This window comes from Ambystoma mexicanum, chromosome 10 (genome assembly GCF_040938575.1).
Source record: "Ambystoma mexicanum isolate Mex_15411 chromosome 10, UKY_AmexF1_1, whole genome shotgun sequence".
In the NCBI taxonomy this organism is placed as follows: Eukaryota; Metazoa; Chordata; class Amphibia; order Caudata; family Ambystomatidae; genus Ambystoma; species Ambystoma mexicanum.
The window spans coordinates 1,269,667,646-1,269,694,579 of NC_090932.1; the positions used below are offsets into that span (position 1 = coordinate 1,269,667,646).

Consider the following 26,934-nt stretch of genomic DNA (forward strand, 5'->3'; position numbering starts at 1 on the left):
TTGATAGTGACAGTGTTTGAACTTGCTTGCCATATTAGTGTTAGTGTATTTTACAAGTGTGTTTTTGAATAAATAATGATATACTTTTATACCCAAGCTCCGGTCAGTGTTTGCTTGTGCTACTGTATCTCTGTACCTATTTTATATACTCTATATACTGTCTAACTCTTCTTGAGTCTTCTTGAGAGAAGTCTGGCTGCTCAGCCACAGCTACCAGGTAAACCTGGGTAGTACAGACTGCTACCAATTGGGTTTACTGCCAACACCTGTAGTCCTAAGCCTTTTGCAGTGGTCCCTAAGAGAACTGCACCGGTTTCTGCCTAACACTGGTGTACAGCGGTGGGATTTGTATTGAGTATACATTTTAGTGTGATTATAGACACCTTAGTGCAACTAACCACAAAGCTTAGCACTAAAAAGTTTATTTTCTAACCTGTCAACTATGGAAAGTTATTGTCAAGAGTCCCTTGCTACAAAAACTGCTGATTGTTTAAGAGTTCTCTGTAAGCATAAGAATCTCCTGACTAAAGGCAAGAAAATGGAGCTAATAGAAAGGTTGTTAGCAAACCAAAGTCTGGATGGTGGTTCAGAGGAACCTACCACTCCAGCAAATGTAGATAACAGTAATGATATTGATATTGATCCAAGTATTGATAATCTTGAGTCGGAACCAGAAGAGGAGGGTGAGGATGCTGTAGTTGTCCCCGCTAGGCCTCTACCTGCTCTGCCAGCTGTACCTACTGGACCTTTGCCAGGTCCCACATTTAGTCCTCAATATCTGGAACTAGAGAAAATGAAACTTGAATTGGAGTTTAAGAAACTTAATACTCAAGCAGAACAAAGACACTGAATCAAGAACTAAAGCTCAGGAAAATGGAGCTCAAGCATGAGCTAGAGATGAAGAAATTGTCTGTTGAAAATGCTTCTCTCTCCGGATCCTCTAGGAGTTCCAGTCCCAAAAGACCCCGGATGCCTAAAGAGCTTGTGGGTATGTATGAGCCTAAGTTGGATGTGTTGGATTGGTTGAGTTTGTTTGAGTATAATCATGGGCTCCAAAACATCACAGGAAATTAGTTACTTTCCTGGTTGTTCTCTAGGCTCCTCCTTGTTGCAACTGATGTGGTAATGGAGTTGGGGGAGGGGGATAAGAAGCATTATGAATGTGTGAAGCTAGCTTTGATAGCTAGATTTGGGAAGACCCCTTCCCAGTACCTTAAGAGGTTTAGGACCCTCAAAAAGCATGATGGTACCCCTTGGGCTACCTTGGTGAGTGAAAGTATGATGAACTTAGAGGGATGGATTAAGGGTTACAAGGTGAACACTTATGAGGGAATGAAGAATCTTGTGACGTTGGAGTCAATTTATGATGCCTGCTCTCCTGAGCTCAGACAGCACTTGGCTGATTCAAAGGAATTCGATTCCAGAAAGCTAGCTAAGGCTGACTTGTGGGTTGCCAACAGGGCTACTCACAAGGACTCTGGGGTAACTCAGAAAAAGGAAGAGGGGAAACAGCCTAAAAAGGACTCCAAAGAGAATTCTAATAATTCCAAACCCAAAGAGGGCCCCAAACAAAACAATGAGGGTAAGCCACAAGGGAAACCGAATCAGGCTAGTGTACCTTCTGGTGCCAAACCAGAAGGAGGTCAGAGCAAGCCACCATTCCAGAAAGCATTTGGAAAATGCTATGTTTGTAGCTCGCCTGACCATGTGAAAGGGGATCCCAGATGCAAGGGTAAACCTTCGCTCCAGAGGAGGAAGTACAGATGGCCAATGGAAACTTTCTGTAACTAGCTGATGAACCCATTGGAGTCTCAGCTAGTGTTTCTTTAGTGTCTCTGGGGTTGTGGGGAACAACAGAATTTAGATGTATATAATTCTATCCCAGATAATACTAAAGAGTATTATAAGGACAGTGCCCAGGTGAATGGTCACGAGACTCCTGCCATTAGGGCCACCGGGGCCAGCATAACTGTGGTGGATGAATCATTTTTTCAGGCAGAGGATGTTGCTAAGGCACCCAACACCTCACCAAGTTAGCTGGAGGGCCTGTGCAGATGCTTCCCCCGTTACCAGTTCTCATCCAGTGTAATGACATGACTGTGAAGATACCTGTCAGCATACAGAGTGAGGTACCAGGAAGGGTTCTGTTGGGAAATGACCTGAAGACTCTAGTGTCACATACCCCCAGACCTCCTAGTAAAAGGTTACAGGAGCTCACCAGACCTGCAAGGGAGAGAACCATGAGAGGTACTCCCAAGGAGATGATGAAGAAGAATATCACTCCTACTCCACTGGAGTTACAACTTGCTATCTCTGAACAACAAGAAGCAAAGGGGAAACCCAAGACTTCTAGGAAACAGCCAGCAGCAAGCACTCCAGTGCTTCCAACAAGGACTTTCCCTAGGTTGTGCAAAGTTACACCTGTAACTCCACCTCCAGCTGAGGCTGAGAGGGAGGTACAACCCTGTGTGGCTGAGCTAGACTCTGAAGAGGAGCTAGTGGAAGGTCAAGAACTCATTGGAGATCTGGATCCTGTTGACCATCCTGAGCTGCAGTCTTTACTGGCAGAAGGTGGACCCAACAGGGCAGACTTCAGTAAGGGACAGAGTGAATGTCCAACTCTGGAATGTCTTCGCCAACAGGCAGCTTCTCAGGATGATGGGCAAGAGCCTGGGAAGTATAGGTTGCACTGGGAAGATGGCCTCTTCTACAGTGAACCGACTGAGTCTGCACCTGGAGACTACAAGAGGCTTGTGGTACCTCAAGAAAACAGACAACAGTTCTTGCAACTAGCCCATGAGATTCCTTTGGCTGGTCACTTGAGTTTCAAGAAGACCAAGGAAAGGATCTCACTCTACTTTTATTGGCCAAAGATGGGGGTTGAGGTAGATAACTTTTGCAAGAGCTGCCACACCTGCCAAACTTCTGGTAAGGTTGGTTCCAAGGATGTGACACCTTTAGTGCCTGTCCCAGTTGTGAGAGTCCCATTTGAGAGGGTAGGGATTGACATTGTTGGTCCCCTTGATCCTCCAACCTCCTCAGGCAACAGGTTTATCCTTGTTGTAGTAGACCATGCTACTAGATACCCTGAGGCAATTCCTATGAGGACTGTTACAGCTCAGGCTGTGGCTAAGGCCCTCCGTGGTATGTTTACCAGGGTTGGGTTTCCTAAGGAAGTAATCTCTGACAGGGGGTCAAATGTTATGTCCCACTACATGAAAGCCATGTGGAAAACCTGTGGAGTTACTTACAAGTTCTCTACCGCATACCACCCTCAGACAAACGGGTTGGTAGAAAGGTTCAACAGAACCATGAAGAGCATGATATGTGCTTTAGAAGATCCCCTTAAAAGAAGGTGGGACCTTCTACTGCCTTGCCTTCTCTTTGCTTATAGAGAAGTCCCTCAGAAGGGAGTAGGTTATTCTCCCTTTGAACCTCTTTATGGCCATCCAGTCACAGGTCCATTGGCCCTGATTAAGGAGGGGTTGGAGAGTGCTCCTTCCCCCAGGCCAGTCAGAGTGACTGACTATGTGATAGGTCTCCAGAGGAGAATGTCACACATGATGGCAGAAGCTAGTGATAACCTGAAAGCTGGGCAAGCTTCGGTCAAGCATTGGCATGATCAAAAGGCTAACATGGTTGAGTTCACTCAAGACCAGCTAGTTCTAGTTATGATCCCAACAAGGCAGAGGGCCTTGCAAGATAAATAGATGGGACCCTTCAAGGTTGTGGGTAAACTTGGAGAGGTGACTATCTGGTGGACTTGGGCAATCCCAAGGAGGGTCCCAGAGTCTTCCACACCAACCGACTTAAGGCGTATGTCTCCAGGCCGGAAGTAGGAGCCTTGCTTCTAGCTTCAACAGAAGAGGAAGAAGAGAGTGAACCTATGCCTGATCTCCTCAGAGGCTTACCCTTGGATGAAAAGATTGAAGGAGTAAATCTCTCTTCAAATCTGACACCTGAGCAACAAGAGGAGTGCAAAGCTATGTTAAATCAGTTTGCCTCCCTGTTCTCACTTTCACCAGGCTTGACCCCTTGGGGCCAGCTTGATATACTCACTGGTGACTGTCCGCCAGTCAAAAGCAGAGGATATAGAATGTCAAAAAATGTAAGGACCCACATCAAAGGGGAGGTCAAGAAGATGCTTGATCTCGGGGTAATAGAGCCCTCTACTAGCCCATGGTCTAGCCCAGTTGTGTTAGTACCAAAGGCAGGATCCAAAGAATTGAGATTCTGTCTGGATTATAGAGCGCTTAATGCAGTCACCAAGACTGATGCCCACCCTTTGCCAAAGACAGATGAGTTGGAGGATAGACCTGGTTCAGCCAAGTTCCTCAGCACATTTGACCTTACGTCAGGCTATTGGCAAATAGCCCTGACAGACCATGCCAAGGAGAAAACTGCATTTTCTACCCCAGTTGGCTTATACCAATTTAAGGTTATGCCTTTTGGACTGAAAAGTGTACCTGCAACATTCCAAAGGATGATAAATCAGGTTCTGGCTGGGATGGGGGACTCCTGCATGGCATACTTGGATGACATTGCAGTATTCAGCCAATCCTGGGAAGAGCATGTTAACCACCTAGGACATGTTTTGCAGGCTCTTGGACAGGCCAATCTGACCATAAAGGAAAGTAAATGCCAGTATGGTCCGAGTAAGGTGGTCTACCTTGGGCATGAGGTAGGAGGTGGAGAAATAAGGCCTTTGCTCAGTAAGATTGAAGCTGTGCAAAATTGGACAACACCTACTACTCAAACCCACGTGAGAGCCTTCGTAGGCCTCACTGGGTATTACAGGAATTTCATAGAGAAATATGGGACCATAGCTTCTCCACTGAATGTAATCTCCTCTCCAAAATTCCCTAAGAAGGTCAAATGGAATGGGGAGTGCAATCAGGCCTTTGAAAACCTGAAGAAAGCTCTTTGCCAAGCACCAGTATTGAGAGCTCCTGACTATCATCAAACTTTCATTGTGCAGACCTACATTAGATGCTTCTAATGTAGGTATAGGTGCAGTCCTTAGCCAACTGGATGAGAAAGGTAGGGAGCACCCCATTTGCTTCATCAGCAGAAAGCTGAAAGATCCTGAGACAAGGTGGGCAACAATTGAAAGAGAATGTTTTGCCATTGTGTGGGCACTGAAGAGGTTTAGGCCATACTTGTATGGTTATACTTTTGTCATTCAGACTGACCACCAACCCTTGAGATGGTTGATGCAAATGAAGGGGGAAAACCCAAAACTATTGAGATGGTCAATCTGCCTTCAAGGGTTTGATTTCACCATTGAGAACAGGTCAGGGTGTCACCACCAAAATGCTGATGGTCTCTCTAGGATGTATGTCATCGACTAGACGTGTGAGATTCATCCAGGAGTGGATTAAATCCTCCTGTCCCTTAGTCTGGGGGGTCGAGTGTTAGGGAGAATTCTCTGTTAAGGCTAATTTCCCAAACCTAGGTAGTCCCCCAGCAACTTTGCTGGATTTTTGGGGTTTATTTTTTTCTCCTGCTAAGAGTGAGACTCTTTTTCTCCCACTCTTAGACATGATTTGAGATATCCTTTGACTTTGTAATGTGTTTTATGGGCTGTGGGGTCTTTTACTCCATAGGGTTTCATGTGTTTTTGGTATGTGTGTTACACAGCACCCTCAGTGCAGTAACACAGGGGTGTCATAGTGACCCCCAAACATAGACTCCATACCCTGGGACTGACTACTGTCTCCGAGGGCATGTAAAGTGACCATTGACTTTACTAGTCTTAAATTGTGATCAGAACCAGTACAAACCATCATATTGTGGAAGTACTGGTAGGGGTAATTAGATTTCCCCTGGGTCTGTTTTTCGAGGGGGCACTGTGCAGTCCCCCCTCGTCGAGTTTCTGGCTGGTGGCAGTGGTTACCAGGCGAAACATTCCAACAGAATATTTCCTATCGGATTTTCCCATTCATTTTAAACGCACCACTTTTTTGGTGCAAGGGTAAAGATACCGCCGGGTTATTTATTTAATATTTATTCCCCGGTTGGGTCTTTTTTCCAGGACTCGGTTTTAAAATGGCGTTTGTGTTCGCCTCTGTAACTCCAACCCAAGTCGAGCCCTTTGTTCCACTTTTTGGTGGGCTTCTGCACAGAAGCCTCCAAAAGAGGTGCCACTCTGTCAGGGTCTACAGGATGTGTGGGAGGGGGATTTAGGCACCCTGGACTGAGTTGCCTCAGCAACTCAAGTCGCACTCTTGTGTGATTGGCCCGGGGTGAGCCGCCCGGCTCACCACTTAGCTTGTTTGAGTGACAACTTGGACTGGTGAATGGGGGTTTTCTGCATAAAAGCAGGGCTTTGAGGACAGGAACTTCAGAAGTTGCCACAGGACCAAAGAATCCGAAGAGGGAGAAGCTGAGCCGACCTGCAACGACGACACCACTGGTGGAGCCCTGCTGAACCGTCTCACCACGTCCCAACGACAGAGAAGATCTTCATCCAGGAGAGTCTTCTTCCTCTGAACTGGTGGGGATAACCAGTTCGCCCTCTTTTCACTTTCCTGGATCGTCTCGTGGTCGAATCACCCGTGCCAAGCACCCCGGCGGCTGGATAGCCACGCTTCACCACTACCGTGAATAAAAGGGTAGTACCTTTTAACCGGGAAACTCCGCGGCTGGTTTCTTCCCTGGCAGTGCAACGACCTCCACGTCGAGATCTTCTCTTCCCCTGGACGAAGCACCGACTTGCATCCGCTGCCAGGAACAACTGCCCCCGCTGGAGCTTTCTCACCATTTCAGGTACTGTGTCCCGCCTGGTCTCCCTTGCAACAGACTGATCAAGGTGTCCCGTAAATCCTTGACTCTCTATACTGGGGGGACTTGGGACCTGCTAACTAACTTTTTCTGAACTGATCCAACCCTTTTTGAACTATCTGCAAAGACGTTTTAAAGTATCATTCAACTTTGTGATCTTGGACACATTGCGCCTTGCTCCCTCCAAGAGTGGGCCTGGCCTATGAACTTTCTTGCTCTAACAGTAGACTCTGCCTTTCTGACTTGCTGTGGTTCTTTTTAAAGTGTTGGTATTGTGTACTTTCCTAATTCTGCCTTTTCCCTCCCTTTTTAACTAACTTATTGGAGTACCATCTTAGGTTAATCGCTCACCTCTGTCTGAAAATAAGTGGTGTTTTTACTAAGACTTGTTCAATAAGTAATCAGGGATGTATATATATTGATAGTGACAGTGTTTGAACTTGCTTGCCATATTAGTGTTAGTGTATTTTACAAGTGTGTTTTTAAATAAATAATTATATACTTTTATACCCAAGCTCTGGTCAGTGTTTGCTTGTGCTACTGTATCTCTGTACCTATTTTGTATACTCTACATACTGTCTTACTCTTCTTGAGAGAAGTCTGGCTGATCAGCCACAGCTACCAGGTAAATCTGGGTAGTACAGACTGCTACCAATTGGGTTTACTGCCAACACCTGTAGTCCTAAGCCATTTACAGTGGTCCCTAAGGGAACTGCACAGGTTTCTGCCTAACACTTGGGGAGAGGAAGTTAGGCACTGATGACGGGCTGCAGGAGAAGAGAGGAAGCAGAAAGAACAGTGGGGGCCTGCACTGCACAGCCATTGCAAATCCCTGGGCATAGTAGATACGGATGGCAGCTGCATGGATATAGGTGTAGGTGCATGGATATAGGTGTAGGTAGGGGACCAACAGTGCCAAGCATATAAAGGGTGCAGAGATGTAAAAGGCACAGGGAAGCACCTAAAATCGAATTTACACAATTACAGTTTAATGCCAGGTGCAGAGATGTAAAAGGCACAGGGAAGTACCTAAAATCGAATTTACACAATCACAGTACAATGCCAGGTGTAGAGATGTAAAAGGCAACCCACTGGATGGTAATAGTATTGTTTTTATGTAGGCGAGCACAAGAGAGAGAAAGTGGAGTCGGATGGCAGGAGAGTCGAAAAGTTACCATTTAGAGGAGCAGGTGAGCAGTAAATGTTCAGTCAGTACTCACATGGACCACTCGGGTATGATGGGAACAAGGATCCAGAAGCTGAACCAGCGTGAACCAAGCGTAGACACACATAGTGCAGGTGAATTAGAGATTTGGGAGGGCCCCCTGCCCTCCCATGCACGGACAGGCACAGATAGGGCCTTAGTTCATGGGCCTTTGTGACTGGGAGCCAGCGATTCACCTGCCGGCATCCCTTTGGACCATTAGTATTTCAAGTGGCCAATCGCTGGAGAGAAAGGCAGGCAGAAGACCACTCTGGTGCCCTGGGGAAGGATGGCAGCCATGTTGGAAAGGTGCAGCCCAAGCAGCACCATGTGGGCAGCAGGGCCGAGTATTTACAGAAAATAGGCTTCTAGCCCTGGATGATGGAGGGGGGAGAGCTTGAACAATGTGGGAGGCCCATCAGGGCAGGCACAATGAATTTAGCACGCCTCGACGTGCAAGATAGAAAAATAAACACAATCATGCGAATAGCCCTGCTGGGCCTACCGCATGTTGTTTGTGCAGGTGAGTCTGCCTCCTGCAGTCTCCAGATAGCAGCTGCGAGAGAGCCGCTCACCGGATGCAAAGAAGAGAAGGGAATGGCCTTAAGTATCTTGCCATTCTTGGGGTGCTAGAGAGCCCACAGCCAAGATGGCCACGTTTCCGTGAGCTCCTGAAAAGCTTTGTGTGAGAGGAGGCTGAAATCCAACCCATCGGGGCCAATACCAGCTGAAACTTTGGGAAAACTTGTTCTATAGACTGAGGAAGTGGAGGTCCAAGTTTGACGGAGATTGGATCTCCAGAAACACAGCAGCGGCATAGTGTGTTGCCGGTGTGGGCAGGCCAAGAGCGCGGCTCGGTGTGCGTTGCACCCTAGTGCCTGTGCGCAACTCGGCGGCTGGAACCAGCGAAGACAACTTGAACCGCCTGCGACTGGGCACCTGGGACAGCTTGAGCAGAGGAGGTCCAGGAGGAGTCTGCTCGAGTGAGACAGTGGATGCCCAGAATACTGCAGCCCAACAGGCAGAGGCGTCCAGCTGAAAGGGCAGCCCGGAGAGCTGGATGGGCGCAGGCGGGATGAGAGGTAGGAGGCGCCAAGCCTCTGCCGGGGAACAGAACGCACAAAACCCGCTATCCTGAGTCATGAAGGAGAGCCCACCCGGCTGGGCAGCACTGCTGAAACCGGTGGGGGAGAGACTGGGCAGACCGGGCTACAAGTGGCATAGCAGCGAGGAGCAGGGAGGCGGAGAGGCAGAGGGGCATCTGCGGAAACGTTTGCACTGCCACCCGGCATCACGGACTGGTGATCCGCTCAAGTAAGTCTCCTGCCCCTCCGTGGACCTGTGACGCACAGGGAATACCCCGGTTGCTGCCTCATAAAGAAGATTGCGGGATCATCCAACCATCACTGTCGGGGGGTGGACACATAGCGAGGCTGCAGGCGCTGACATGGCGGAGGCCCCAACAACCTGCGAGCAACCACAAGCAGGGGCGCACTGCCGAATCACGAAAGGAGGGTTAGACGAACAGAACGTGGTGCTACATGAGCCCCCTGGGGACGGAGGAATAAAGGGTTGCACAGACGCCGCAGAACCGGCCCCCCACAACACTGGGCCATAGCAGGAAGTATCAGGCCCCGCCGTGGGGCCACGTACCATTGAGTAACTCCTGATGAATGCAGATAGTGAGCACAAACGTACCACTCGCTGAATTGAAGCGGCCCCCAATGAACTGGCATGCTCACATATTGAAGCTTACTTACAGCAACGTAGGGGGAGATAGAGGAGCGGCAGGATGACGACTATACAACTGGGACAAGTGGTGAGAACACGGAGGGTGCCCTAACATTCTGCAGGAGCCGAGGAGGACACAGCAGCTATTGGAGACTGGGTACTGAATGATACAGTGGCTGGCCGCTGGCTGAGGTCATGAACGACGACGACTGGTGTGCAGGGGAGTAAGCCGGGACAGGAGCTTGACACAAGAGAACAACCTTCCTCACTACACTCGAGAGCATACCTGGGCAGGCTCGAATCAGTCTATGTACCCAGACCCACTGCGCTGAAGACTTGGCGGGCGATGGCAGTGTGGGGCTAAGTGCGAAGCAGGCAAAGGCAGTGCAGTGGCTAACAAGTATTTAGTGGCGGACCTAGCTGCATAATCCAGTGGCACTCGACTGGGCTGGGGAATGAGAGGAAGACGACAAGCAATAACTTTATGGTGAAAGGCAACAAGAGGCAGACTCGCCTGCCATTCAACCAGAAAGAAGGGCTGCAGAAGAACGACATCAGACTGGCGTCCACGCCTGAAATACCAGCAGTGGCGAGCACCTTATCCTCCGAGGGGACAGCGGCAAGGATGAGTGGGGAAGCCCCCACCTCGGATTTGAGCTTGGTCCTCACAGAAATGCGCTCTGGCTTAGCTGCCATCAATTCGAAACTGGATGGCCTGACGTACAGAGTGGACAGAATGCAGGAACAGATAGACAAGGAGAGTAGCAGAACCTCTGAAATGGAAACCAGAGTCAATGCACTGGAGGACACCAGCAATGAAACCACGCAAGCGGTGAAAGAGCTGCAAAGGGAAGTGAGAGCTATAAGGTATAAGAACGAGGACCTTGAGAAGAAACAACATTAGGGTGGTGGGGATTGTGGAGTCAGCCCCACAACAGAATATGGAAGTATTCATGGAGACTTTTATCAAAGACTTACTGCAGGGGCCATCACTGTCTTCCCAATTCTTGGTCGAAAGGGCTCACAGGATATCGCAGCTCGCCCCGAGACCAGGTCAAAACCCACGCTCGGTGATAGCGAGAATACTAAATTACTGCAACCGAGATACTATACTAAGAAGGGTGAGAGAACTGGGAGACCTCACATTTGAGAACAGCAAAGTGTTCTTCTATCCGGATTTCACCCCGGTAGTCCAGAAAGCTTGCATGTCTTTGTAGCGGCGAAGAGGGCACTACGTGACCAGGCTTTACAACATTCCATGCAATACCCTTCTAAACTGAGAGCCTAGCACAATGGAAGGGCGCACTTTTTCACCGACCCGGAAGCCGTGCATGAATTTATAGAATCACTACTAAGATGACCTGGTAGGCATCATGACGGATGGGAAGGGAGTTTCGCCACCGCAGATGGTTTATGTGTAATGCTGAGGCAGGCATTAATGACATCAGCTGATCTAATAAGTCAGAATGCGAAGTCCTGATGGGTCTTGATAAACCTTCACTAGATATGTAATGAGGCAGCCACACAGCATTTGATAAATGTTATTTGCTGTAAGTCCTGCTCTCGAAGTGCACTTGGAAGGTGGTGTCCGACACCCCCGGGCAGTTGCCCATGTTGAATGGAATGTTGGGTTGCTATGTGGGGAGTGGGTTTGTGGGTGGGGGGAGGCGGAGTTGGGGCATGTTGGGGAAGGGAGGATGGAAAAGGGATCAGTTGCCCTAGTGGCAAGGTTGGGATATCTCAAAAAGGTTCACATCTTCCCAGGGAAACCACAAGTCCGTTTTCAAGGTGGTTGGGAGTACAGAGCATACTAGCCCTTCTCTTTAGTGCTCACCCAAGCTATGGCACATAAGGTAATCAGCTGGAATGTGCGGGGGCTGAATGACCCACGTAAGGCCCGTAAAGTGATGCAGTTCTGCCAAAGGTATGGGGCAAGGAGTCATGCTACAGGAAACCCACCTCAAAGGAAAAGGAAATGAAGGGGTCGCCAGGAGCTCGGGAACTGTAAATACTTTAACGCATATTCAGCGTATTCAGCATGGGTAATGACGCTAGTCCACAAGTTATTGGGGTTTCGGGCTAGTGATCCCATAGTTGACCCTTGGGGGAGGTTTGTTATCGTCACGAATGTGTGGGTACCACAAAACCTACGCTGGTCAACATATATGGACCAAACGTAGATGACCCTGAGTTTTCGAATGCCCTAGTTGGACACTGCCAAAAATACATACAAACCAACATTGTATGGGCAAGGAATCTCAACGTGATATGGAACCTGCATTTGGTGAAGTCGGGGGGGGGTGAAGAGGCGTACAAAGGCAGCTGAGTCGGTGCTGATAGCCATGGAGGCGCTAGAGCTGGGGGACATATGGCGATTACTACACCAGGGAGTGGAGGGGTTTTCACCCATCCACAATACATCTACTAGATTGGATTATATCCTGGCGAGCCTTTACCTAGTGCACTGCACAGAGGACTTTGTGCTGCCCCCGAGGACGTTTTCTGACCATTCCCCGGTGTTGTAATCTGTACGCCTGGACACGTCATTACCCCGTCCCCGCTGGAGGTTTAAGCTGGCGGCGCTGCTAGATATAGTGTTTATAAGTGAGATACATGACTTGATTAAGCATTACTTTCAGGAAAATCTGGGCACGGTGTCGAGGAAAGGGACTCTGTGGGAAGCTTTTAAGGTGGTGCTGAGGGGAGAATGCATGTCCACTGAAATGGGAGTGTTGAAACTAATCCGTAGACAACTAAAGGAAGCGGAGCTTGAGGTAAAACACAGGCAGGTGGCCAGGTTAGACACGCTGAGCTTGCTTGCACAATTGAGGGAGGGTTTGGACCATTTCCATGAACTGACCGACAGGCAGGTGAAATACTTCACCCGACCAGCAAAGGCCCGCAGAAATGGGGAAGAGGGTAGACCGGGGAGGCACCTGGTGGCATTGGTGAGGCATGAACATGGCTACAGGGAAACAACCATAGTAAGAACAGCGAGGAGGTGAGTAGTGGTGCAACCAGGCGAGATTGAAGAGGTGTACCGTGAATACTATGAATCCATATATGCCTCAAGAGGCACACTACCAGAAGTAGAACTTACATTGAGGCGGCGGCACTCCCTAGACTCAGTTCTGAAGCTGCTGAGGCTCTGGCAACCCCCGTTATGGTCGAGGAGATACTGGGCGCGGTATGGCCCCCTCCCAAAGCATCGGGCACCAACTGCATAGCGACTGAATTTTACGGGTATGGGAGGAGGGTATGGTATCAGGACAGCTCCCGCCCACGATGCGGGAAGCAGTGATAAGTTTGATTCTTAAACCAGGAGATGACCAAGTGGACTGCTCTTCGTATCACCCTATCTCCCTGTTAAAGCTGGGCACAAAATTATTTGCTACGGTGCTGACGGACCGTCTACTTCCGCATATCACACAGTTAATCCATAGAGACCAGTCTGGGTTTATCCCCGGACGTCGACCTCACTAAATCTTAGACGGCTGTCCACAATACTGGCCCAGATAGATGCCGCAACCCAGGCAGTTGCGGCACTATTAGACATGGAAAAAGCGTTCAATTCTGTTGATTGGAACTACCTGTTCGAAGTGCTGTCCCAGGTAGAGTCCCTGCCTACTTCCTGATAGCGGTGCGGCTGCTGTATGCAGGCTCTAGTCCCAGATAAACATTGGCGGCACGTGGTCGAACTTGTTTAAACTTGGGAGGGGAACGAGACTGGGGTGCCCACTCATGCCTTTAATCTTTGCCATTGCGATCGAGGTATTAGCGGGTAAGCTGCAGAGATTCCATGGCCACAGGGGCCTATCCATGGGAGGGCCTAGTGAACTAGTTTCGCTATATGCAGATGATGCAATCATCTATTTTAAGAACCCGGAAGTTAACCTGGCACCGTTGACGCATGAGATAGCTGCATTTGGTGGAGCCTCCAGACTCAGGTTTAACTGCTCTAAATCCTCTTGAATCCCTCTGCCTGAGGCCACCACTTGCCTGCCAGATACAGAAGGTTTTGGATGGGAGCAGTCCATTGTTACATACTTGGGGGTTCAGGTAACCAGGAATGCCCAATCTCTGTTAGGGGACAATCACATGAGCTACTTACAAGCCTTAAAAGTCAGCGTAGACAACTGGTGCAGACTCCCACTCACACTTATGAGCAGAGTTGCTGTGGCTAAAATGGTAGTGATACCCAAACTCCTTTACATGTTCCAGAATATACCGATATGGCCGGGGATGAGCTACTTTCGAGAAGTGCACACTGAACTGATCAAGCTGGCCTGGCATCCGAAAGCCCCACGTATAGGATGGGAGGTTCTAGCACGGCCATGGGAGAATGGGGGAATAGGTGCTCCTGACATTGAGGCATACTTCATACTTCCTGGCACCTCAGTTATCTTTCACTCAGTTTTGGATGCCGAGAGCACCACCGACACCCCATGTACATATAGCGCGGAGTTCAGTGCACCCCCACTCCCTACAGGAAGTGCTGATTTCTGGCAAAGTTGAAGACAGATGTAGATTGCACCCTTTAGCTTGCACGGTGCACGCCTGGAGGAGGGCCCTGAGAAAACTCGGGGTGATGCACCCGTTTGACCCGGCATTTCACTGTGGCAGATTGAAGCTCTGGCACCGACCTGTAATATGACCGTGGTGCTTGATTTTAGGGTGCGGGGCGCAGGTTATCACAAGACTTGAAGATATGTACCCAAATGGGGTGTTTTTCTCCAAGGAAGAATTTACTGCCAAAATGGGCGGCAGACTCCAGCTTGGGCTGCAGTACTTCAGGATGAAGGCAGACTTTAGAGAGAGGTCCCCTGTTTTCCCAGAAATTCCACACACAACCCCGCTATTGCAATATATCAGAAGCTCTCCCGGGTGCAGAGAAGTTATTTCATCGATAAATAAGATCATGCAGGAAGACTCGAGGTGTGATCATCTTCGCTGCAAAAGAATGTGGGAAGAGGACTCCGGGGAAACCTTCACCGCCAAACAGTGGACGGTGATGTGTGACACTGCACACATGGGGGCCCTCAGCTCTAGGCTGCAACAGATCCAATTTAAAACCCTCCACAGGGCATACATCTCACCCGCATGAGTACACAACTACGATGACACTAAATCAGCTAAGTGCCCTAGGTGTAATGTTGAACCTGCAGGCATTGTACATATGCTGTGGTCGTGTGCTAATTTGCAAAACTACTGGGAGGCAGTGATTGATGTCCTGACAGAGATGTTGGGACAGACCGTCCCATGCACAATGTTGTGTTACATGTTTGGGTGGGCACCTGGGGTGCCAAAGCAATATCATAAACTACTGGCAAATTGCATGATAGCGGCCAGGAGGTGCATTCTGATGAAGTGGACTAATGCATCCCCACCTCTGGTGAACAAATGGCTAAGAGATCTGATCTGGTTGAAAGACACTGATAGGGACAATGCATCTCTGTGTGGGCAGCAGAACAGGCCTAAAAACATCTGAGATCCTCTCACGGCCTACCTGCTGGCAAGGGACGACGATCATCCGTTATGAGATGGATCATGAACAGAATGGGTAAAGGATCAGAATGTCTATTATCTTATGCAGGGGGGAGTGGAATACCCAGGCCAGAAAGGCTTGTATCCGTGCCCCAACTGGTGTAGCAAGTACCTTACAATGTAATCGATAGCAACACTTTGTAATTATGTGAGGTACCAATGTGGTTTGATGGTGTAATGATGTGAAGCGTTTAATAAAGACATGTTTAAAAAAAAAAAGTGTCTTGTCATTCAAACGGCAACAACACATACTTCTGGTAAATGGTTTACAGCGTGTGTGTGTTATCATGCAATCTGAAACATCTTCATGTACGCTTTGAGCCAAGTAAAGTTGTCATCGCCTCCACTTACTCTGTTACCAAAGGTAACAGAGCGACACAGTCCCAAACGGTGCCATTCTATGTGACCCTGATGCCTCAGACTGTTCCACCCTCCACCAGAAGCACAAGCCACAGCTTCACAGTGTACCCTGTGCAGCATCTGACAGCTTGCACCCTCAAGCGAGTCTCTTCACCACCTGATCTCAGCTCAGATATTGAGTTTTCTCGGGAGAGTCCCTGTGTCACATTCTTAACCGGCTGCTGGTGGTGCACCTCAAGCCCGTCGTGACCTTTCTATCTAAGTCTAGCTCTGCCACTGACTCTGTGTGTGACCTTAATCCGATCAGTCACACACTCCCTTTGCCTAAGACCTGGCTTGGTTGTTGACAGCGTGCTTGCTGGGATTATGATGGGCTGGACACAGTGATGATGACACAATTTGTCCATATTGGTCTCTGCGGTGCATCTTTTTTACACAGCAATGTACTGGCTTTCCTTGCTGGTCCGGTAACATCGCACTGTCCACCCTTCCCATCGACATACGTGCCCGTGGGCTTCTCGTTTGGTGAGTGGCTGGTCTTTCTTTATGGCGAGGCTCTGACCGGATGCCCTTTCGCTTTGCAGAGATGACAGTTTGTGCTATGGTTGGCTTTTGCGGTTTTGCTCTGTTCTCGTGCGCTTCTGCAACGGCAGGGTTTTGCAGTGCGTAGACTCTGCTAACGTGCACAAAAAACCAGTATCAGTGATACAAGTGAATGAACCTGCTACATCGGGTGATCTTATTGCAATAACGTTCAGAGTTTTGCCACCATGTGATGTTTCTCTGTTACCTAGTGTGTGGAATATTGATTTCCACATGTTAAGGTAATGTTAATTCTCCAGCATGGGGTCTGGCATGGATTCACATGCTCATGAATATTCCCCGTCGTCAGGCTGGGAATCCTCGGTAAAGAAAAATCAGTATCAGTTTTGTTTCTGATCTGTCTTTCGTAGTAGTAACCAATCACTGATCTCTGCGTCATACTGAGCACAGCCAATGACTGCCATCTCCCTAAGACCCGCCTCTGGCAGCCATCTTCAGATTTTTACCGCACGTTCAAGTGTTGGGATCCTCGTGCTATTGCTCTCGAGCTTTAGTGCTTTTTTTGCGCTTTTTCTTAGGAAAATGTTCTCTTTTTCGGTCAAAAGAGCCTCAAGCTCCACCGTTTCTTTATCCGATCAACGGGGACCCGTATCGGATTCTTCTACGCCCCTCAAGGGTGAAGATTTCATCGAGCCACGCTTTTGGAGGACTCCAGAAGTTTCTCAGGCCCATCTCGATCATGGCCCAGGAGAAGGGAAGCTCGACGCCCGGAAAGCTGTTCATGGTCTGCCCTGGATGCCAGCTTCAGAATGTCTTTAAGGAGGACGAACACTCCCTCTGCCTCTACTGCCTGCCTGAGGACAAGACGCACGTGGAGAAGGACTATGCGTTTTGCTGCAATATGTCGGAGCGGACCATGAAGGACCGCCACCTGCGTCTCGCCAACTGGCTGGAAGGGAAGAGGCCGTCAGGCGAGAAGAAGAAGAAGAAGTCCGAGCGGTCTTCTAAGACCTTTGAGGGCGCCCCGGCGACGGGGGTCCAACAGAAGGCCAAGCACCGCGAGTCCGCTGGCACCGGGAGCGCCGAACGGTCGGGCTCTACGGGCGCCAGGCAGGGCGCATCCTCCCCGGCGCCATCAACCACGAGCCAACGCTCTGGCTCGGGTATGAGGAAGGCCGAGCACCCGGCGAAGCTCCTGGAGAGACCCCGGTCGAGCTCGAAGGCCCCATCGGAGGGGGAGCGAGGCGGTGACCCTCCCCCCAAGGAGAAGGCGGTGAGCGCACCTAAGGTGTTGAAAGCCTTAATCCATCCGGCCAAGGCCTCTATCGAGACAGTCGCGGCGGCCCTGGCTCAGCCTGTGGAGGCTACACCAGTGGTGGTGACCTCGGGGCCCAGAGTCTCCCTGCCACCGCGGAGGGAGTCCTCTTTCATGCCCATCGACAGGACCCCTGTGAAACCTCAGACGGAGAAGAAAAAGGGGGGGCAGGAGGTCGTCGTGGATTCGGCCTCAACCTCTGACGAGGAGCTGATCAAACTCTTAAGCCACGGCGTTGGCGTGGAAGAAGACCAGCCCGTCGGGAGGGACCCCGACGTAGGAGACGACGAGAACGTCGAGGGTGCCGACAGGGCTCCTGACCGCCCGCCGGACTCCCCTCAACCAGTGCTGCAAGACAACTCGGCGGCCATTTTGTTGGCTATACAGTCCTTATGCTCGGAGATAAGGACGAGATTGCCGTTACCACCAACGGAGGAACCTCTCCCGACGGGGGACCCGGAGCCAGGCCCTTCTGGGAGCCCTCCTCCTAAGAGAAGAAGGATTCATCCTCCACCTCCTTTTCAACCATCGCGCCCTGCTCAGCCCTCCTCCCCGTCCACGACCCGTGGGGATGATACGGGGACTGACACGGCCGCGACGGGCACAGATGACGAGGTTTACGACGAGGATCTCCCGTCGTCACCTCCTCCCCGGGCTTCCCCGCCCAACAAGATTGGATCGTTTCATGCCATGATCGCCAGGGCATCTGAGCTTTTCCAGCTCTGCCCGGAAGAGAAGAAGAAGGAAGGTTTCCTTTATCAACCGCGCAAGACCAAGAGGAAGACGGTCCTCGCTGTTCCTCTACTGGACGATATCTGGGATGCGGGTCTCGCCCTCCTCAAGAACCTATCCACAACGCCTGCGAGAAGGGACCGGTACGAGAAGAAGTACCGGGTCCCGGACGCGGCCCCCTTGTGCCTTCGGGCACAGCCGACCCCGGACTCGGTCGTCTCCGCGGCGGCCAGGAAGAAAGCAGGGGGGGCCTCGGCCACTACGCCAACCTCCCCGCCGGACGGCGAGGGAAAGAAATTGGACACGATGGGACGCAGAGTCATCTCATCGGCAGCGACGAGATTAAGGCTGCCAACGCCTTGGCTATCGTAGCCCGCTACGACAGGGAGTTGTGGTACAAAATCGCCCCCCTGCTGGACTTCTTACCAGATGACAAGAGGGCGGAGGCCCTGGAGATCTTGCAGGAAGGAGAAGTGGCGTCGGACCACGCCATTACGATAGCGACGGACATCGCTGACACTGGATTTTGCCAGTTGGGCAACGGCGTATGCCTTAGACGCCGTGGATGGCTCAGATGGACCAGAGCCTTGGACATGCCGTTCGACGGGAACAACCTGTTTGGGAAAACAGTGGACGATTTCCTACAAGCCATCAAGACGGACACGGAGGCGGCCCGGGCTCTTGGTGTTCTCCAGCAGCGACGGCCGCCCTTTCGGAGTGGCGGAGGCAAGCAGGGTGCCTCCAAAGTTTCCGGCGGCGGATTTTCCACCTATCGTCAAGCGGCCCGTTCGTCGTCGCAAGAAGCCTACAGGGGACGAGACAAGTCGGGCGCACCCCGCCGTCGTCGCCAAGGAGGGCAAGGCGGCAAAGCCTTGTCGAAGCAGGACTGAACCGGCCGTGGGGTCGGGCCCCCACCAAAGCACCCCAGTGGGAGGCCGGCTGGCGAACTACGTCAGCATGTGGGAGTCCATCGCCACCACCGTTGGGTGCTGGACACCCTGGCCCAGGTCACGCGCTCGAGTTTCTAACGAAGTGCCCGTGCGTCCCCCCATGGCCAGGAAGGAACATCACGTCCCTCAACTTCTCTTGGAGGTAAAGGCGATGCTCAAGAAAGGCGCCATCGAGCTCGTCCCAAAGAGGCTTCGGGGCTCCGGAGTTTACTCAAGATACTTCCTCGTGAAGAAGAAGACGGGAGGATGGCGTCCCATCCTGGACCTACGACGACTGAACAAATTCATCAAGGCACAGACGTTCCGGATGGTCACCCTCCAGCACGTCCTGGGTCAACTGGAAGAGGGCGATTTCCTGTCGTCGTTGGATTTGGAGGATGCCTACTTCCATATCCCCATCCTAAAGGGACACCGAAAGTTTCTCAGATTTGTGGTCCAAGGGCGTCACTACCAGTTCAGAGCCCTTCCCTTCGGCTGTATCATGTACTGTCATCGGTTGGCAAACCGACCGCTGCCTGGCCTTCCGAGAGCCCATTCCACGAGAGCGATCGCAGCTACCACGGCGTTCCTATCTGGTGTGCCCTTGCTGGACATCTGCAGGGCTGCTACGTGGAGGTCGACGCACACCTTCATGAAATTCTACTGCGTCGATCGGGATTCCAGGGAGGAGTCCAGGGTCGGCCAAGCAGTGCTGCGCAACCTGTTCGCCTAAGGTGAGCCTGGTGAGGAGATAAGAATTGCTTAATGTTGAGTTTTGGATGTAATGCTTAATGTTGAGCCTTTGCCACCTCCCGTGGTTGTGATTGTGTGTACTGCTATGTATTCTTTTATTCATGAGCATGTGAATCCATGCCAGACCCCATGCTGGAGAAGGAACAAGTTACTTACCTGTAACTGTTGTTCTCCAGCATGGGTCTGGCATGGATTCACATGCGAACCCTCCCGCCTACCCCTCTGCGGCTCTTCACTTGGTCATACTGCCACTTCACATGCTACCAAATCTGAAGATGGCTGCCAGAGGCGGGGTTTAGGGAAATGGCAGTCATTGGCTGCGGTCAGTATGACGCAGAGATCAGTGATTGGTTACTACTATGAAAGACAGATCAGAAACGAAACTGATACTGATTTTTCTTTACCGAGGATTCCCAGCCTAACGACGGGGAATATTCATGAGCATGTGAATCCATGCCAGACCCATGCTGGGGAACAACAGTTACAAAGGAACTTGTTCCTTTCAAAGTAAGAGGTTTTGGGGATTGCTTAGACCCCTACACAAGCTTCTACGATCTTCGAGTGTATCACTTTGTAAGGATAAATACTGTTTCTCCTCAGCGAGTTTGCCGCTTGATTTACTGAACAGGCAACTATGTTTTTCTCTCATAGCTCTGTAGACTCTTGATAGTTGTCTTAATGTGGAAATATGAGCAGTCAAGGAGAAGCACACCTACCCTGTGTCACCAAGAAAACATGCAGCAAATAGATCTGTTTTTAGAGCATACTAAACACTGCATGTATTAACCACAAAGGCAACAAGCTGCATGAAATGTAATAATATTGAAACAAGAAAGTATATTATGTTAACGAAAATCATTAACTATGCAAACAGCCCTCATATTCCTGAGCCTTCTACCAATATACCCACTGTGCCGTTTTCCTTTGTCACCCCTGCACCTGTTGGAGATGATCCCGACCTCTCTTAGTTCCTTTTAGGGGTGTATAGTTGGCTTCGAGTAAGGATTCCAGTAGGTATTCGGTCGAATCCGAATATCTAATTTTCAGCCGGAATTCGGCCGAATATATACTCAAAGCCTAATTTCGCTACACCCCTAATGCTGTATCTTGTCCACCATTCTTATAGACGAAATGATGCCTGGGGGCAGGAAGACTACAAGCGTGTAATTTCTGGGACCGGAGGCCCCAACCTATCCAGTTTGTGGCTGCCCTTTGGTCCCTTCGTTCCTATGCATATGTTACCCCTCCTGACAGTTGCCTGCTAAACTGTCCAGCCTTTTCCTCCCGGTCTGGGCGCCTGTCAATCTGCTGCTTCCTTTGTTTCTCCCCAGCAACTCCCTGCATGTGTTGGTGTCAAGGAAATGGGGCATCTGTTAGTCCACTTTCCGTTTGTTGAAGGAGAGGTGGTTTCCTTCCTAGATGGCCACATCCCTGCTTATGGCCATGTGACCTCTACCTTCCAGGCCTTGCCCTTGCAGGTCCCAGTAAGTAATGGCTGCTGGTCTACGTCAAATTAATGTGTAGTGAGTTACAGCAAGAAACAAATCCCTGGAAATGAGTTAGCAAGTGAGCCCTGCAAGCTACTGTCTCAGGACCTGCTACTGTATACTTGATCGACCATGCCACTGAAGGTTATGGCCATTGCTTTACAAATGCCTCTCACCAAACAGTCCAGTGCAAGTACCCCACACCAGCCTGTTCCAAGTATCCTAAGAAAGTCAATTGCGAGTACCAAAACGGCAGTCCAATAAACGTTGCATATATCTCATTACAAGTACCTTTCAAACCTACTACAAGTGCTGCATCACAAAGAGGTCATCACAAACAGTGTACACTAGTTCACCTTAAGAACCCAACAGCAAATAGCCAATCACATGATCCACAACAGCCTATTACAATTCCCCAAAAATGTAAGCCCTCTAGGACCGCCACAACAGTCCACTAAAGGAGCACCACAACAGACATTAAGACTGCTGCAACAGTCCACTAGGAGTACCACAACAGTCAGTACCACAATGGTCCACTGGCAACACCACAACAGTCAACTATGGGAGCACCACAACAGTCCACTTTGAGTACCCCAACAATCTATTATCAATGCCGCAATAGTCCTTTACAAGTACTAAAATTGTCCATTAGGAGTACCACAACAGTCCAATACGAGTACTACAAAAGTCGATTCTCACTACCATAACAGTCCATTATGAGTACTGCAATAGTACACTACCAGTACTGCAAGAGCCCGTTGTGAGTACCACCATAGCCTATTATCAATGACCCCAACACTTCCTTACATGTACTCAACTTGCATATTCTGTAATGCGTGCCCCATAAAGTGAGAGTACTGGATTAATCTTGAAAGCATGCATACTGATACCATGGTTTGTGCAGTCACATGCGTATGATGGTCCCCTGCTTCACAAAATGCCACCACTGCTAGAAGCAAGAGCTGTTAAGCTATAGATTAGAGGTGGGGGAGCATAGATTTCATGGGTAGGGCCGAGCCTGGGGGTCAGACCTGGCTCTTGGAGCCCATCACAGGCCGATCCCGGGAAATGGCTGCACAAAACCAGGGGATGGGGGGCTGTGTCATTGTCAAAAAAGGAGACAAACCATCAATAATACCATGGAGAAATTGTAGTGGAATATAAATAGGACAAGCTTTAAAGTGAACATTTTCAGTGTCACTCTTTTGGATTTATTTGGCTGCAAACTCTGTCCGGGACAAGTGCACAGATCACGGCAGCGAGCACTTTACCCGCTGACACACAAGTTGCCACAGACTCACTGAGGCAAAATATAACGCATCAATGCAGACTCACAAAGCCAGGGAAAAATATTGAAAGAAAATGGATTGAAGATTTTGGAACATGGAAAACGTAGCTTTGTACCAAAAACAACCGAAAGCGACAAGAAAAGGAGAGCATGAGGAGAAAGAAAGAGAAACTGAGAATAAAGTTGAAATGGACTGCTCAGAAACAATGTTGCTTCCTCGCAGTAGTAAAGAGGATAAAGAAGTCATCAGGAGCAGAGGAAGCAGCAGTTACACCAGGAAAGGAGGCATCCACCATAGTTCTCAAGAAAAGTATGCAAGACACCAGCGAATGAAAAGACTGCCAAATAAACGTAGATTTTATCATGATGTAATCGCACCTTAATAAGGGGTGGGGTACATGCGGCATTCCGTGTGCTTGAGTTCAGCATGTGCTCTGAAATGTCCCTGTACACTGCAGACAAAGGCTTGAACCCCAGTAGGCCCGCCTCCTATCAGCATTCACCACTCTGAGGTTGATAAAAGGAGTACCTTTGCATTTTGTGTGCAGGGGAAGTGTCGTTATACGTGTGTTCTACGCTTCACTAGACCCTAATGATGCTGGCAGTCAAGCAGCCGGAAAACACGCAGATGCGAAATTCACAAATAATCTGATAATTTGAACACTGTCTGTGGGCCTCACAGGACGCTGATCAGTGCGCATCACTGTCCGGGGCAGCCTTATGGCAGGCCCGCCGTGCGACCGCCCAGAGCGAGCTGCCATTGGCTCCCATCGCGCCAGCTTGGGGGAGTCTTTCAAGGGCTCCCCCGAGCTGGCGCGGTGGGAGAAGGCACGGCAGGCACCCTATTGAAATTGAATGCGCTCTGCTCGCAGGAGCGGAGCGCATTTAATAACAATAGGGTGCTGCAGCGCCTTTTGAAAAAATGTGGCGTGCCCCCCTACCTCTTCCTGCATGACTAGGCCCACAGCGCTGTGGCTTCTAAGGCCGGCCTTGATCACAGTGTGCTGCTAAAAGGATTAATGAGCCAAGGGGAGCATGCAGCCTACTGTCTGCCTTACCGTGGAGGGTGCTGCACACTAAAAGCCCCCGCTAATTGGGGTGCTACGAGGACGTTCACAGTGCAGACACGCTATCGGTGACCCATCAGAGGGGGTTACATGCACTGGAGGGCTGTCCTCGGGTCTATCTGGCCGTGTGAGGAATTCTTCATATCTTCATTACGAATTCCCTGCCTGAGGCATTGAAGTAAATCTGCAGAAATGCACTGGTAACCATACAGTGGTACTTTCCTTTCTGTTTCCGTTCTGCATCTAGATGTCCAAAGGGTGAAGAGCATAACGGTGCATTATTTTGTGTTGTTCATCTAGTTGTCCACAAGTTTAAGCATTTTACTGTGCATTATGCTGTGTTTTGCATCTGGGTGTCCGCAGTTTAAAGCGCACAGCACTGCATTACACAGTACCACACTACACTGCTTTATTTTGCCACCTCCATCTAGATGTTCACAGGGTGGTGTATTTCACTATGCCATCCGTCTAGCTTGCTTATAAGAACCCCAGATCAAAGGAAACTACGCTGTATAATTTTGTGTTCTGCATCTAGATGTCTACGGAATGCGCTACACGTTGTAGTCCTGCTTCCAGGTGCCCCAGGTTAAAGCGCAGTATCTGGCTTTTTAACAATTAAGTGGCCACTCGAACAGCTTATTGCACAGAGCTATACAATATAGTGCCTTTAGCCTACCCCATGTTAAAGCGTATTACCTGGCACTATTTTGATTTCAGCATCTGGGTCTCCACTGGGCAGAGCATGTCACACTGCATCATACCGTGTTCCTGCCCTTAGGTACAAAGTGTTAAAGCGTTTTGCAGTGCATTATATTTGTGTTCTGCAGCATAAGGCTTTTTCAACTACATCTCTTCCGGCTCTGCACCCAGGCTTTCCCTAGGGCAGTGGTCTTCAAACTTTTGTATGCCAAGCCCTCCCTTGGAAATAAAGTTTTGAAGTCGACCCCCACCATGCTCATTGAGGTCGCGGGAGAGGTACTGGGTAGAGGGGAGGGGCGACAGCTCACCAAAGACATCATAGGGATAGCTGAGAGTAGGGATCTTGTCAAGAGACCAGCAACTCACATTCTTATACCTGTTCAGTCTCCCAGGAGAGTATGATATTATATGATAGGTTATTTATAGCGCGCTTAATACCCAGAGGTTTCCAAGCGCGGACCTGGGGATCGAACCTGTTGTGCTCAGTGTCATCTTGCTTCCAAGGGGAGCACGTTGCGGCTGAGCTATCCTTCATGCAATACATGCAATATAATCTTTTTAAAAAGTGGTCCCACTGAAGCCAATATTGGTAATTTATTACGTTGATAGGTAAGCAATAGTCATAGAGTAGCACTTTCCTACTGGGGAAGAGGGAGTGGGTTGCTTATGTGGCAGCTATGGAGTGGGGGTTAGCATAGGTCATTCTGAACCACAGAGCATCGAAAACCTAGTTACTAAGCATGTAATCTACAGTCGAATGGGCACACCATTATCTTGGCATTTTATTTTTTAATCATTGCCACTGCCTCCTTGCCTTTTTATCGCCTTTGCCTCTCTCTCTTCCTTCTCCAGTCATTTTATCCATTACTCTGGCATCCCTTTTCTTTTTTCCTCTTCATTCTCTTACACCTGTCCTGCCTTTCTCTTGTTTAATCATAGTCCCTCTTACACTCTCGCCTTTCTCATCCCTTCACATTCTGCCATTTCGTTCTCCTTGTTACATGTGTGCATTTGTGTCTTTTCCCTCTGTGTGCCTCCGCTGTTTCTCATCTTCTTTCCTTGGCCTCCTGTTGTTTCTCCTCTCCATCCACTGTAGATGAGCAGCTGTGTACATCTGCACGCGATACCGCCCCCTACCTCCCCTGTTTTGGTGACATGAGATCATGCCTTGCCTGACACCAGCCATAATACCAATACTGCAGCGAGTGTTTGAAAGAAGATACCCATTGAGACAACCCTACCGAATGTACCCTCGACGTGATGATAACCTACAGGAATAAAACCCTGAAGGAATATGAAAAGAAGCTAAACAGGTGAATTTATGATCTCATAAAAAAGTGTGCACAATCTTCCAAGATAAGGAAGTATGACAATGGATGAATCCTAGAAGACAACCAACGACACAAGAGGTCGAATGAACTATCGACATAGAAAAGAAGAAGTCTATGCAGTAAATAAGATGTTGCAGAAAACAGAAGATCAACACAGGTACAGATGCTGAAACACAAGGTTGATTAAGTCATTATAGAGGCCAGCTATAAGTAGTAAATAGAATGCAGGCAAAGCCGCCATTGTACAGAACTGGACATTGATATCATGAAATAAGTAAGCCAGAAAACCATGAAGGAGGATGGAAAGTTGTGTCACAACAGAATAGCAGGCTCATGCCGCTGCGTGCCGAGGCTGTCTGGCCCAATGTCCAGACTGAAGAAAGCAAGGTCAGCTATCAATTGTGAAAAGGAACGAGCATGCAGAGGATGAATCCTCTCTTGTTAAGGTGCAAGAAAGACCACCAAGGATGCCAAGTTTTAATTCATTTAGAGCATTTAAAACCTACAAAATGGATCAAATTGTGGTCTCCTGTTACGTGAGCCGAGGATGGATATAGAGTTTGAACTTGGAGTCCCAGACACGATAGCGAGTGCCCTCACACCCGTGCATTCTCAAAGATGAGAATACTCTACAAGACCAAGTACAAAGACAATTTCATGGCAGAAGGCATGGACTATGATAGATGCATGGCTAATTGGGTGGTGAGGTAGTATCATGTCCTATCTCCCTGCACCTGGGTCTGGGCTTACGTGCCTCTAAATGAACCAAGTGTTCCAGACATGGCACAAGCATGCCAACCAATTGTATTAGTCCGTATAACAAAGGACCTTATAGTTTGTCGGACCAATGAGAAACTATGTATCTAATGTTTCTGAAATTACCTGTTTGTAGAGATGGGCATAACACATGTTTTTTGTGCACAATGGTTAGCTTATCGTCTTCAACAATGTATCATTTGTTGTAATATTTGTGTTGTACCGTTTCCATTCATAATGAATTACCCTGATCAGAGGAATCCTTCGGGTTTACTGTCATGGCTTCATGGTAATGTGCTCACCCTCATCCTTTGATCTCCCTGTCTCCCTGGTAACCTGCCATGCAAATCCCTAGCCACCTTCCCGTCCGCCCAAACCCTTCTCCATCCTCGACGCTCTGAAACATTCCATG

The 26,934-nt window shown here is 49.4% G+C and overlaps 1 protein-coding gene across 2 annotated transcripts in view; it reads left to right on the forward strand.

The window, feature by feature from the left end:
- RASAL1 (RAS protein activator like 1) overlaps positions 1–26,934 on the forward strand; it is a 1,443,380-nt gene that overhangs the window by 409,117 nt on the left and 1,007,329 nt on the right. The window lies entirely within an intron of this gene.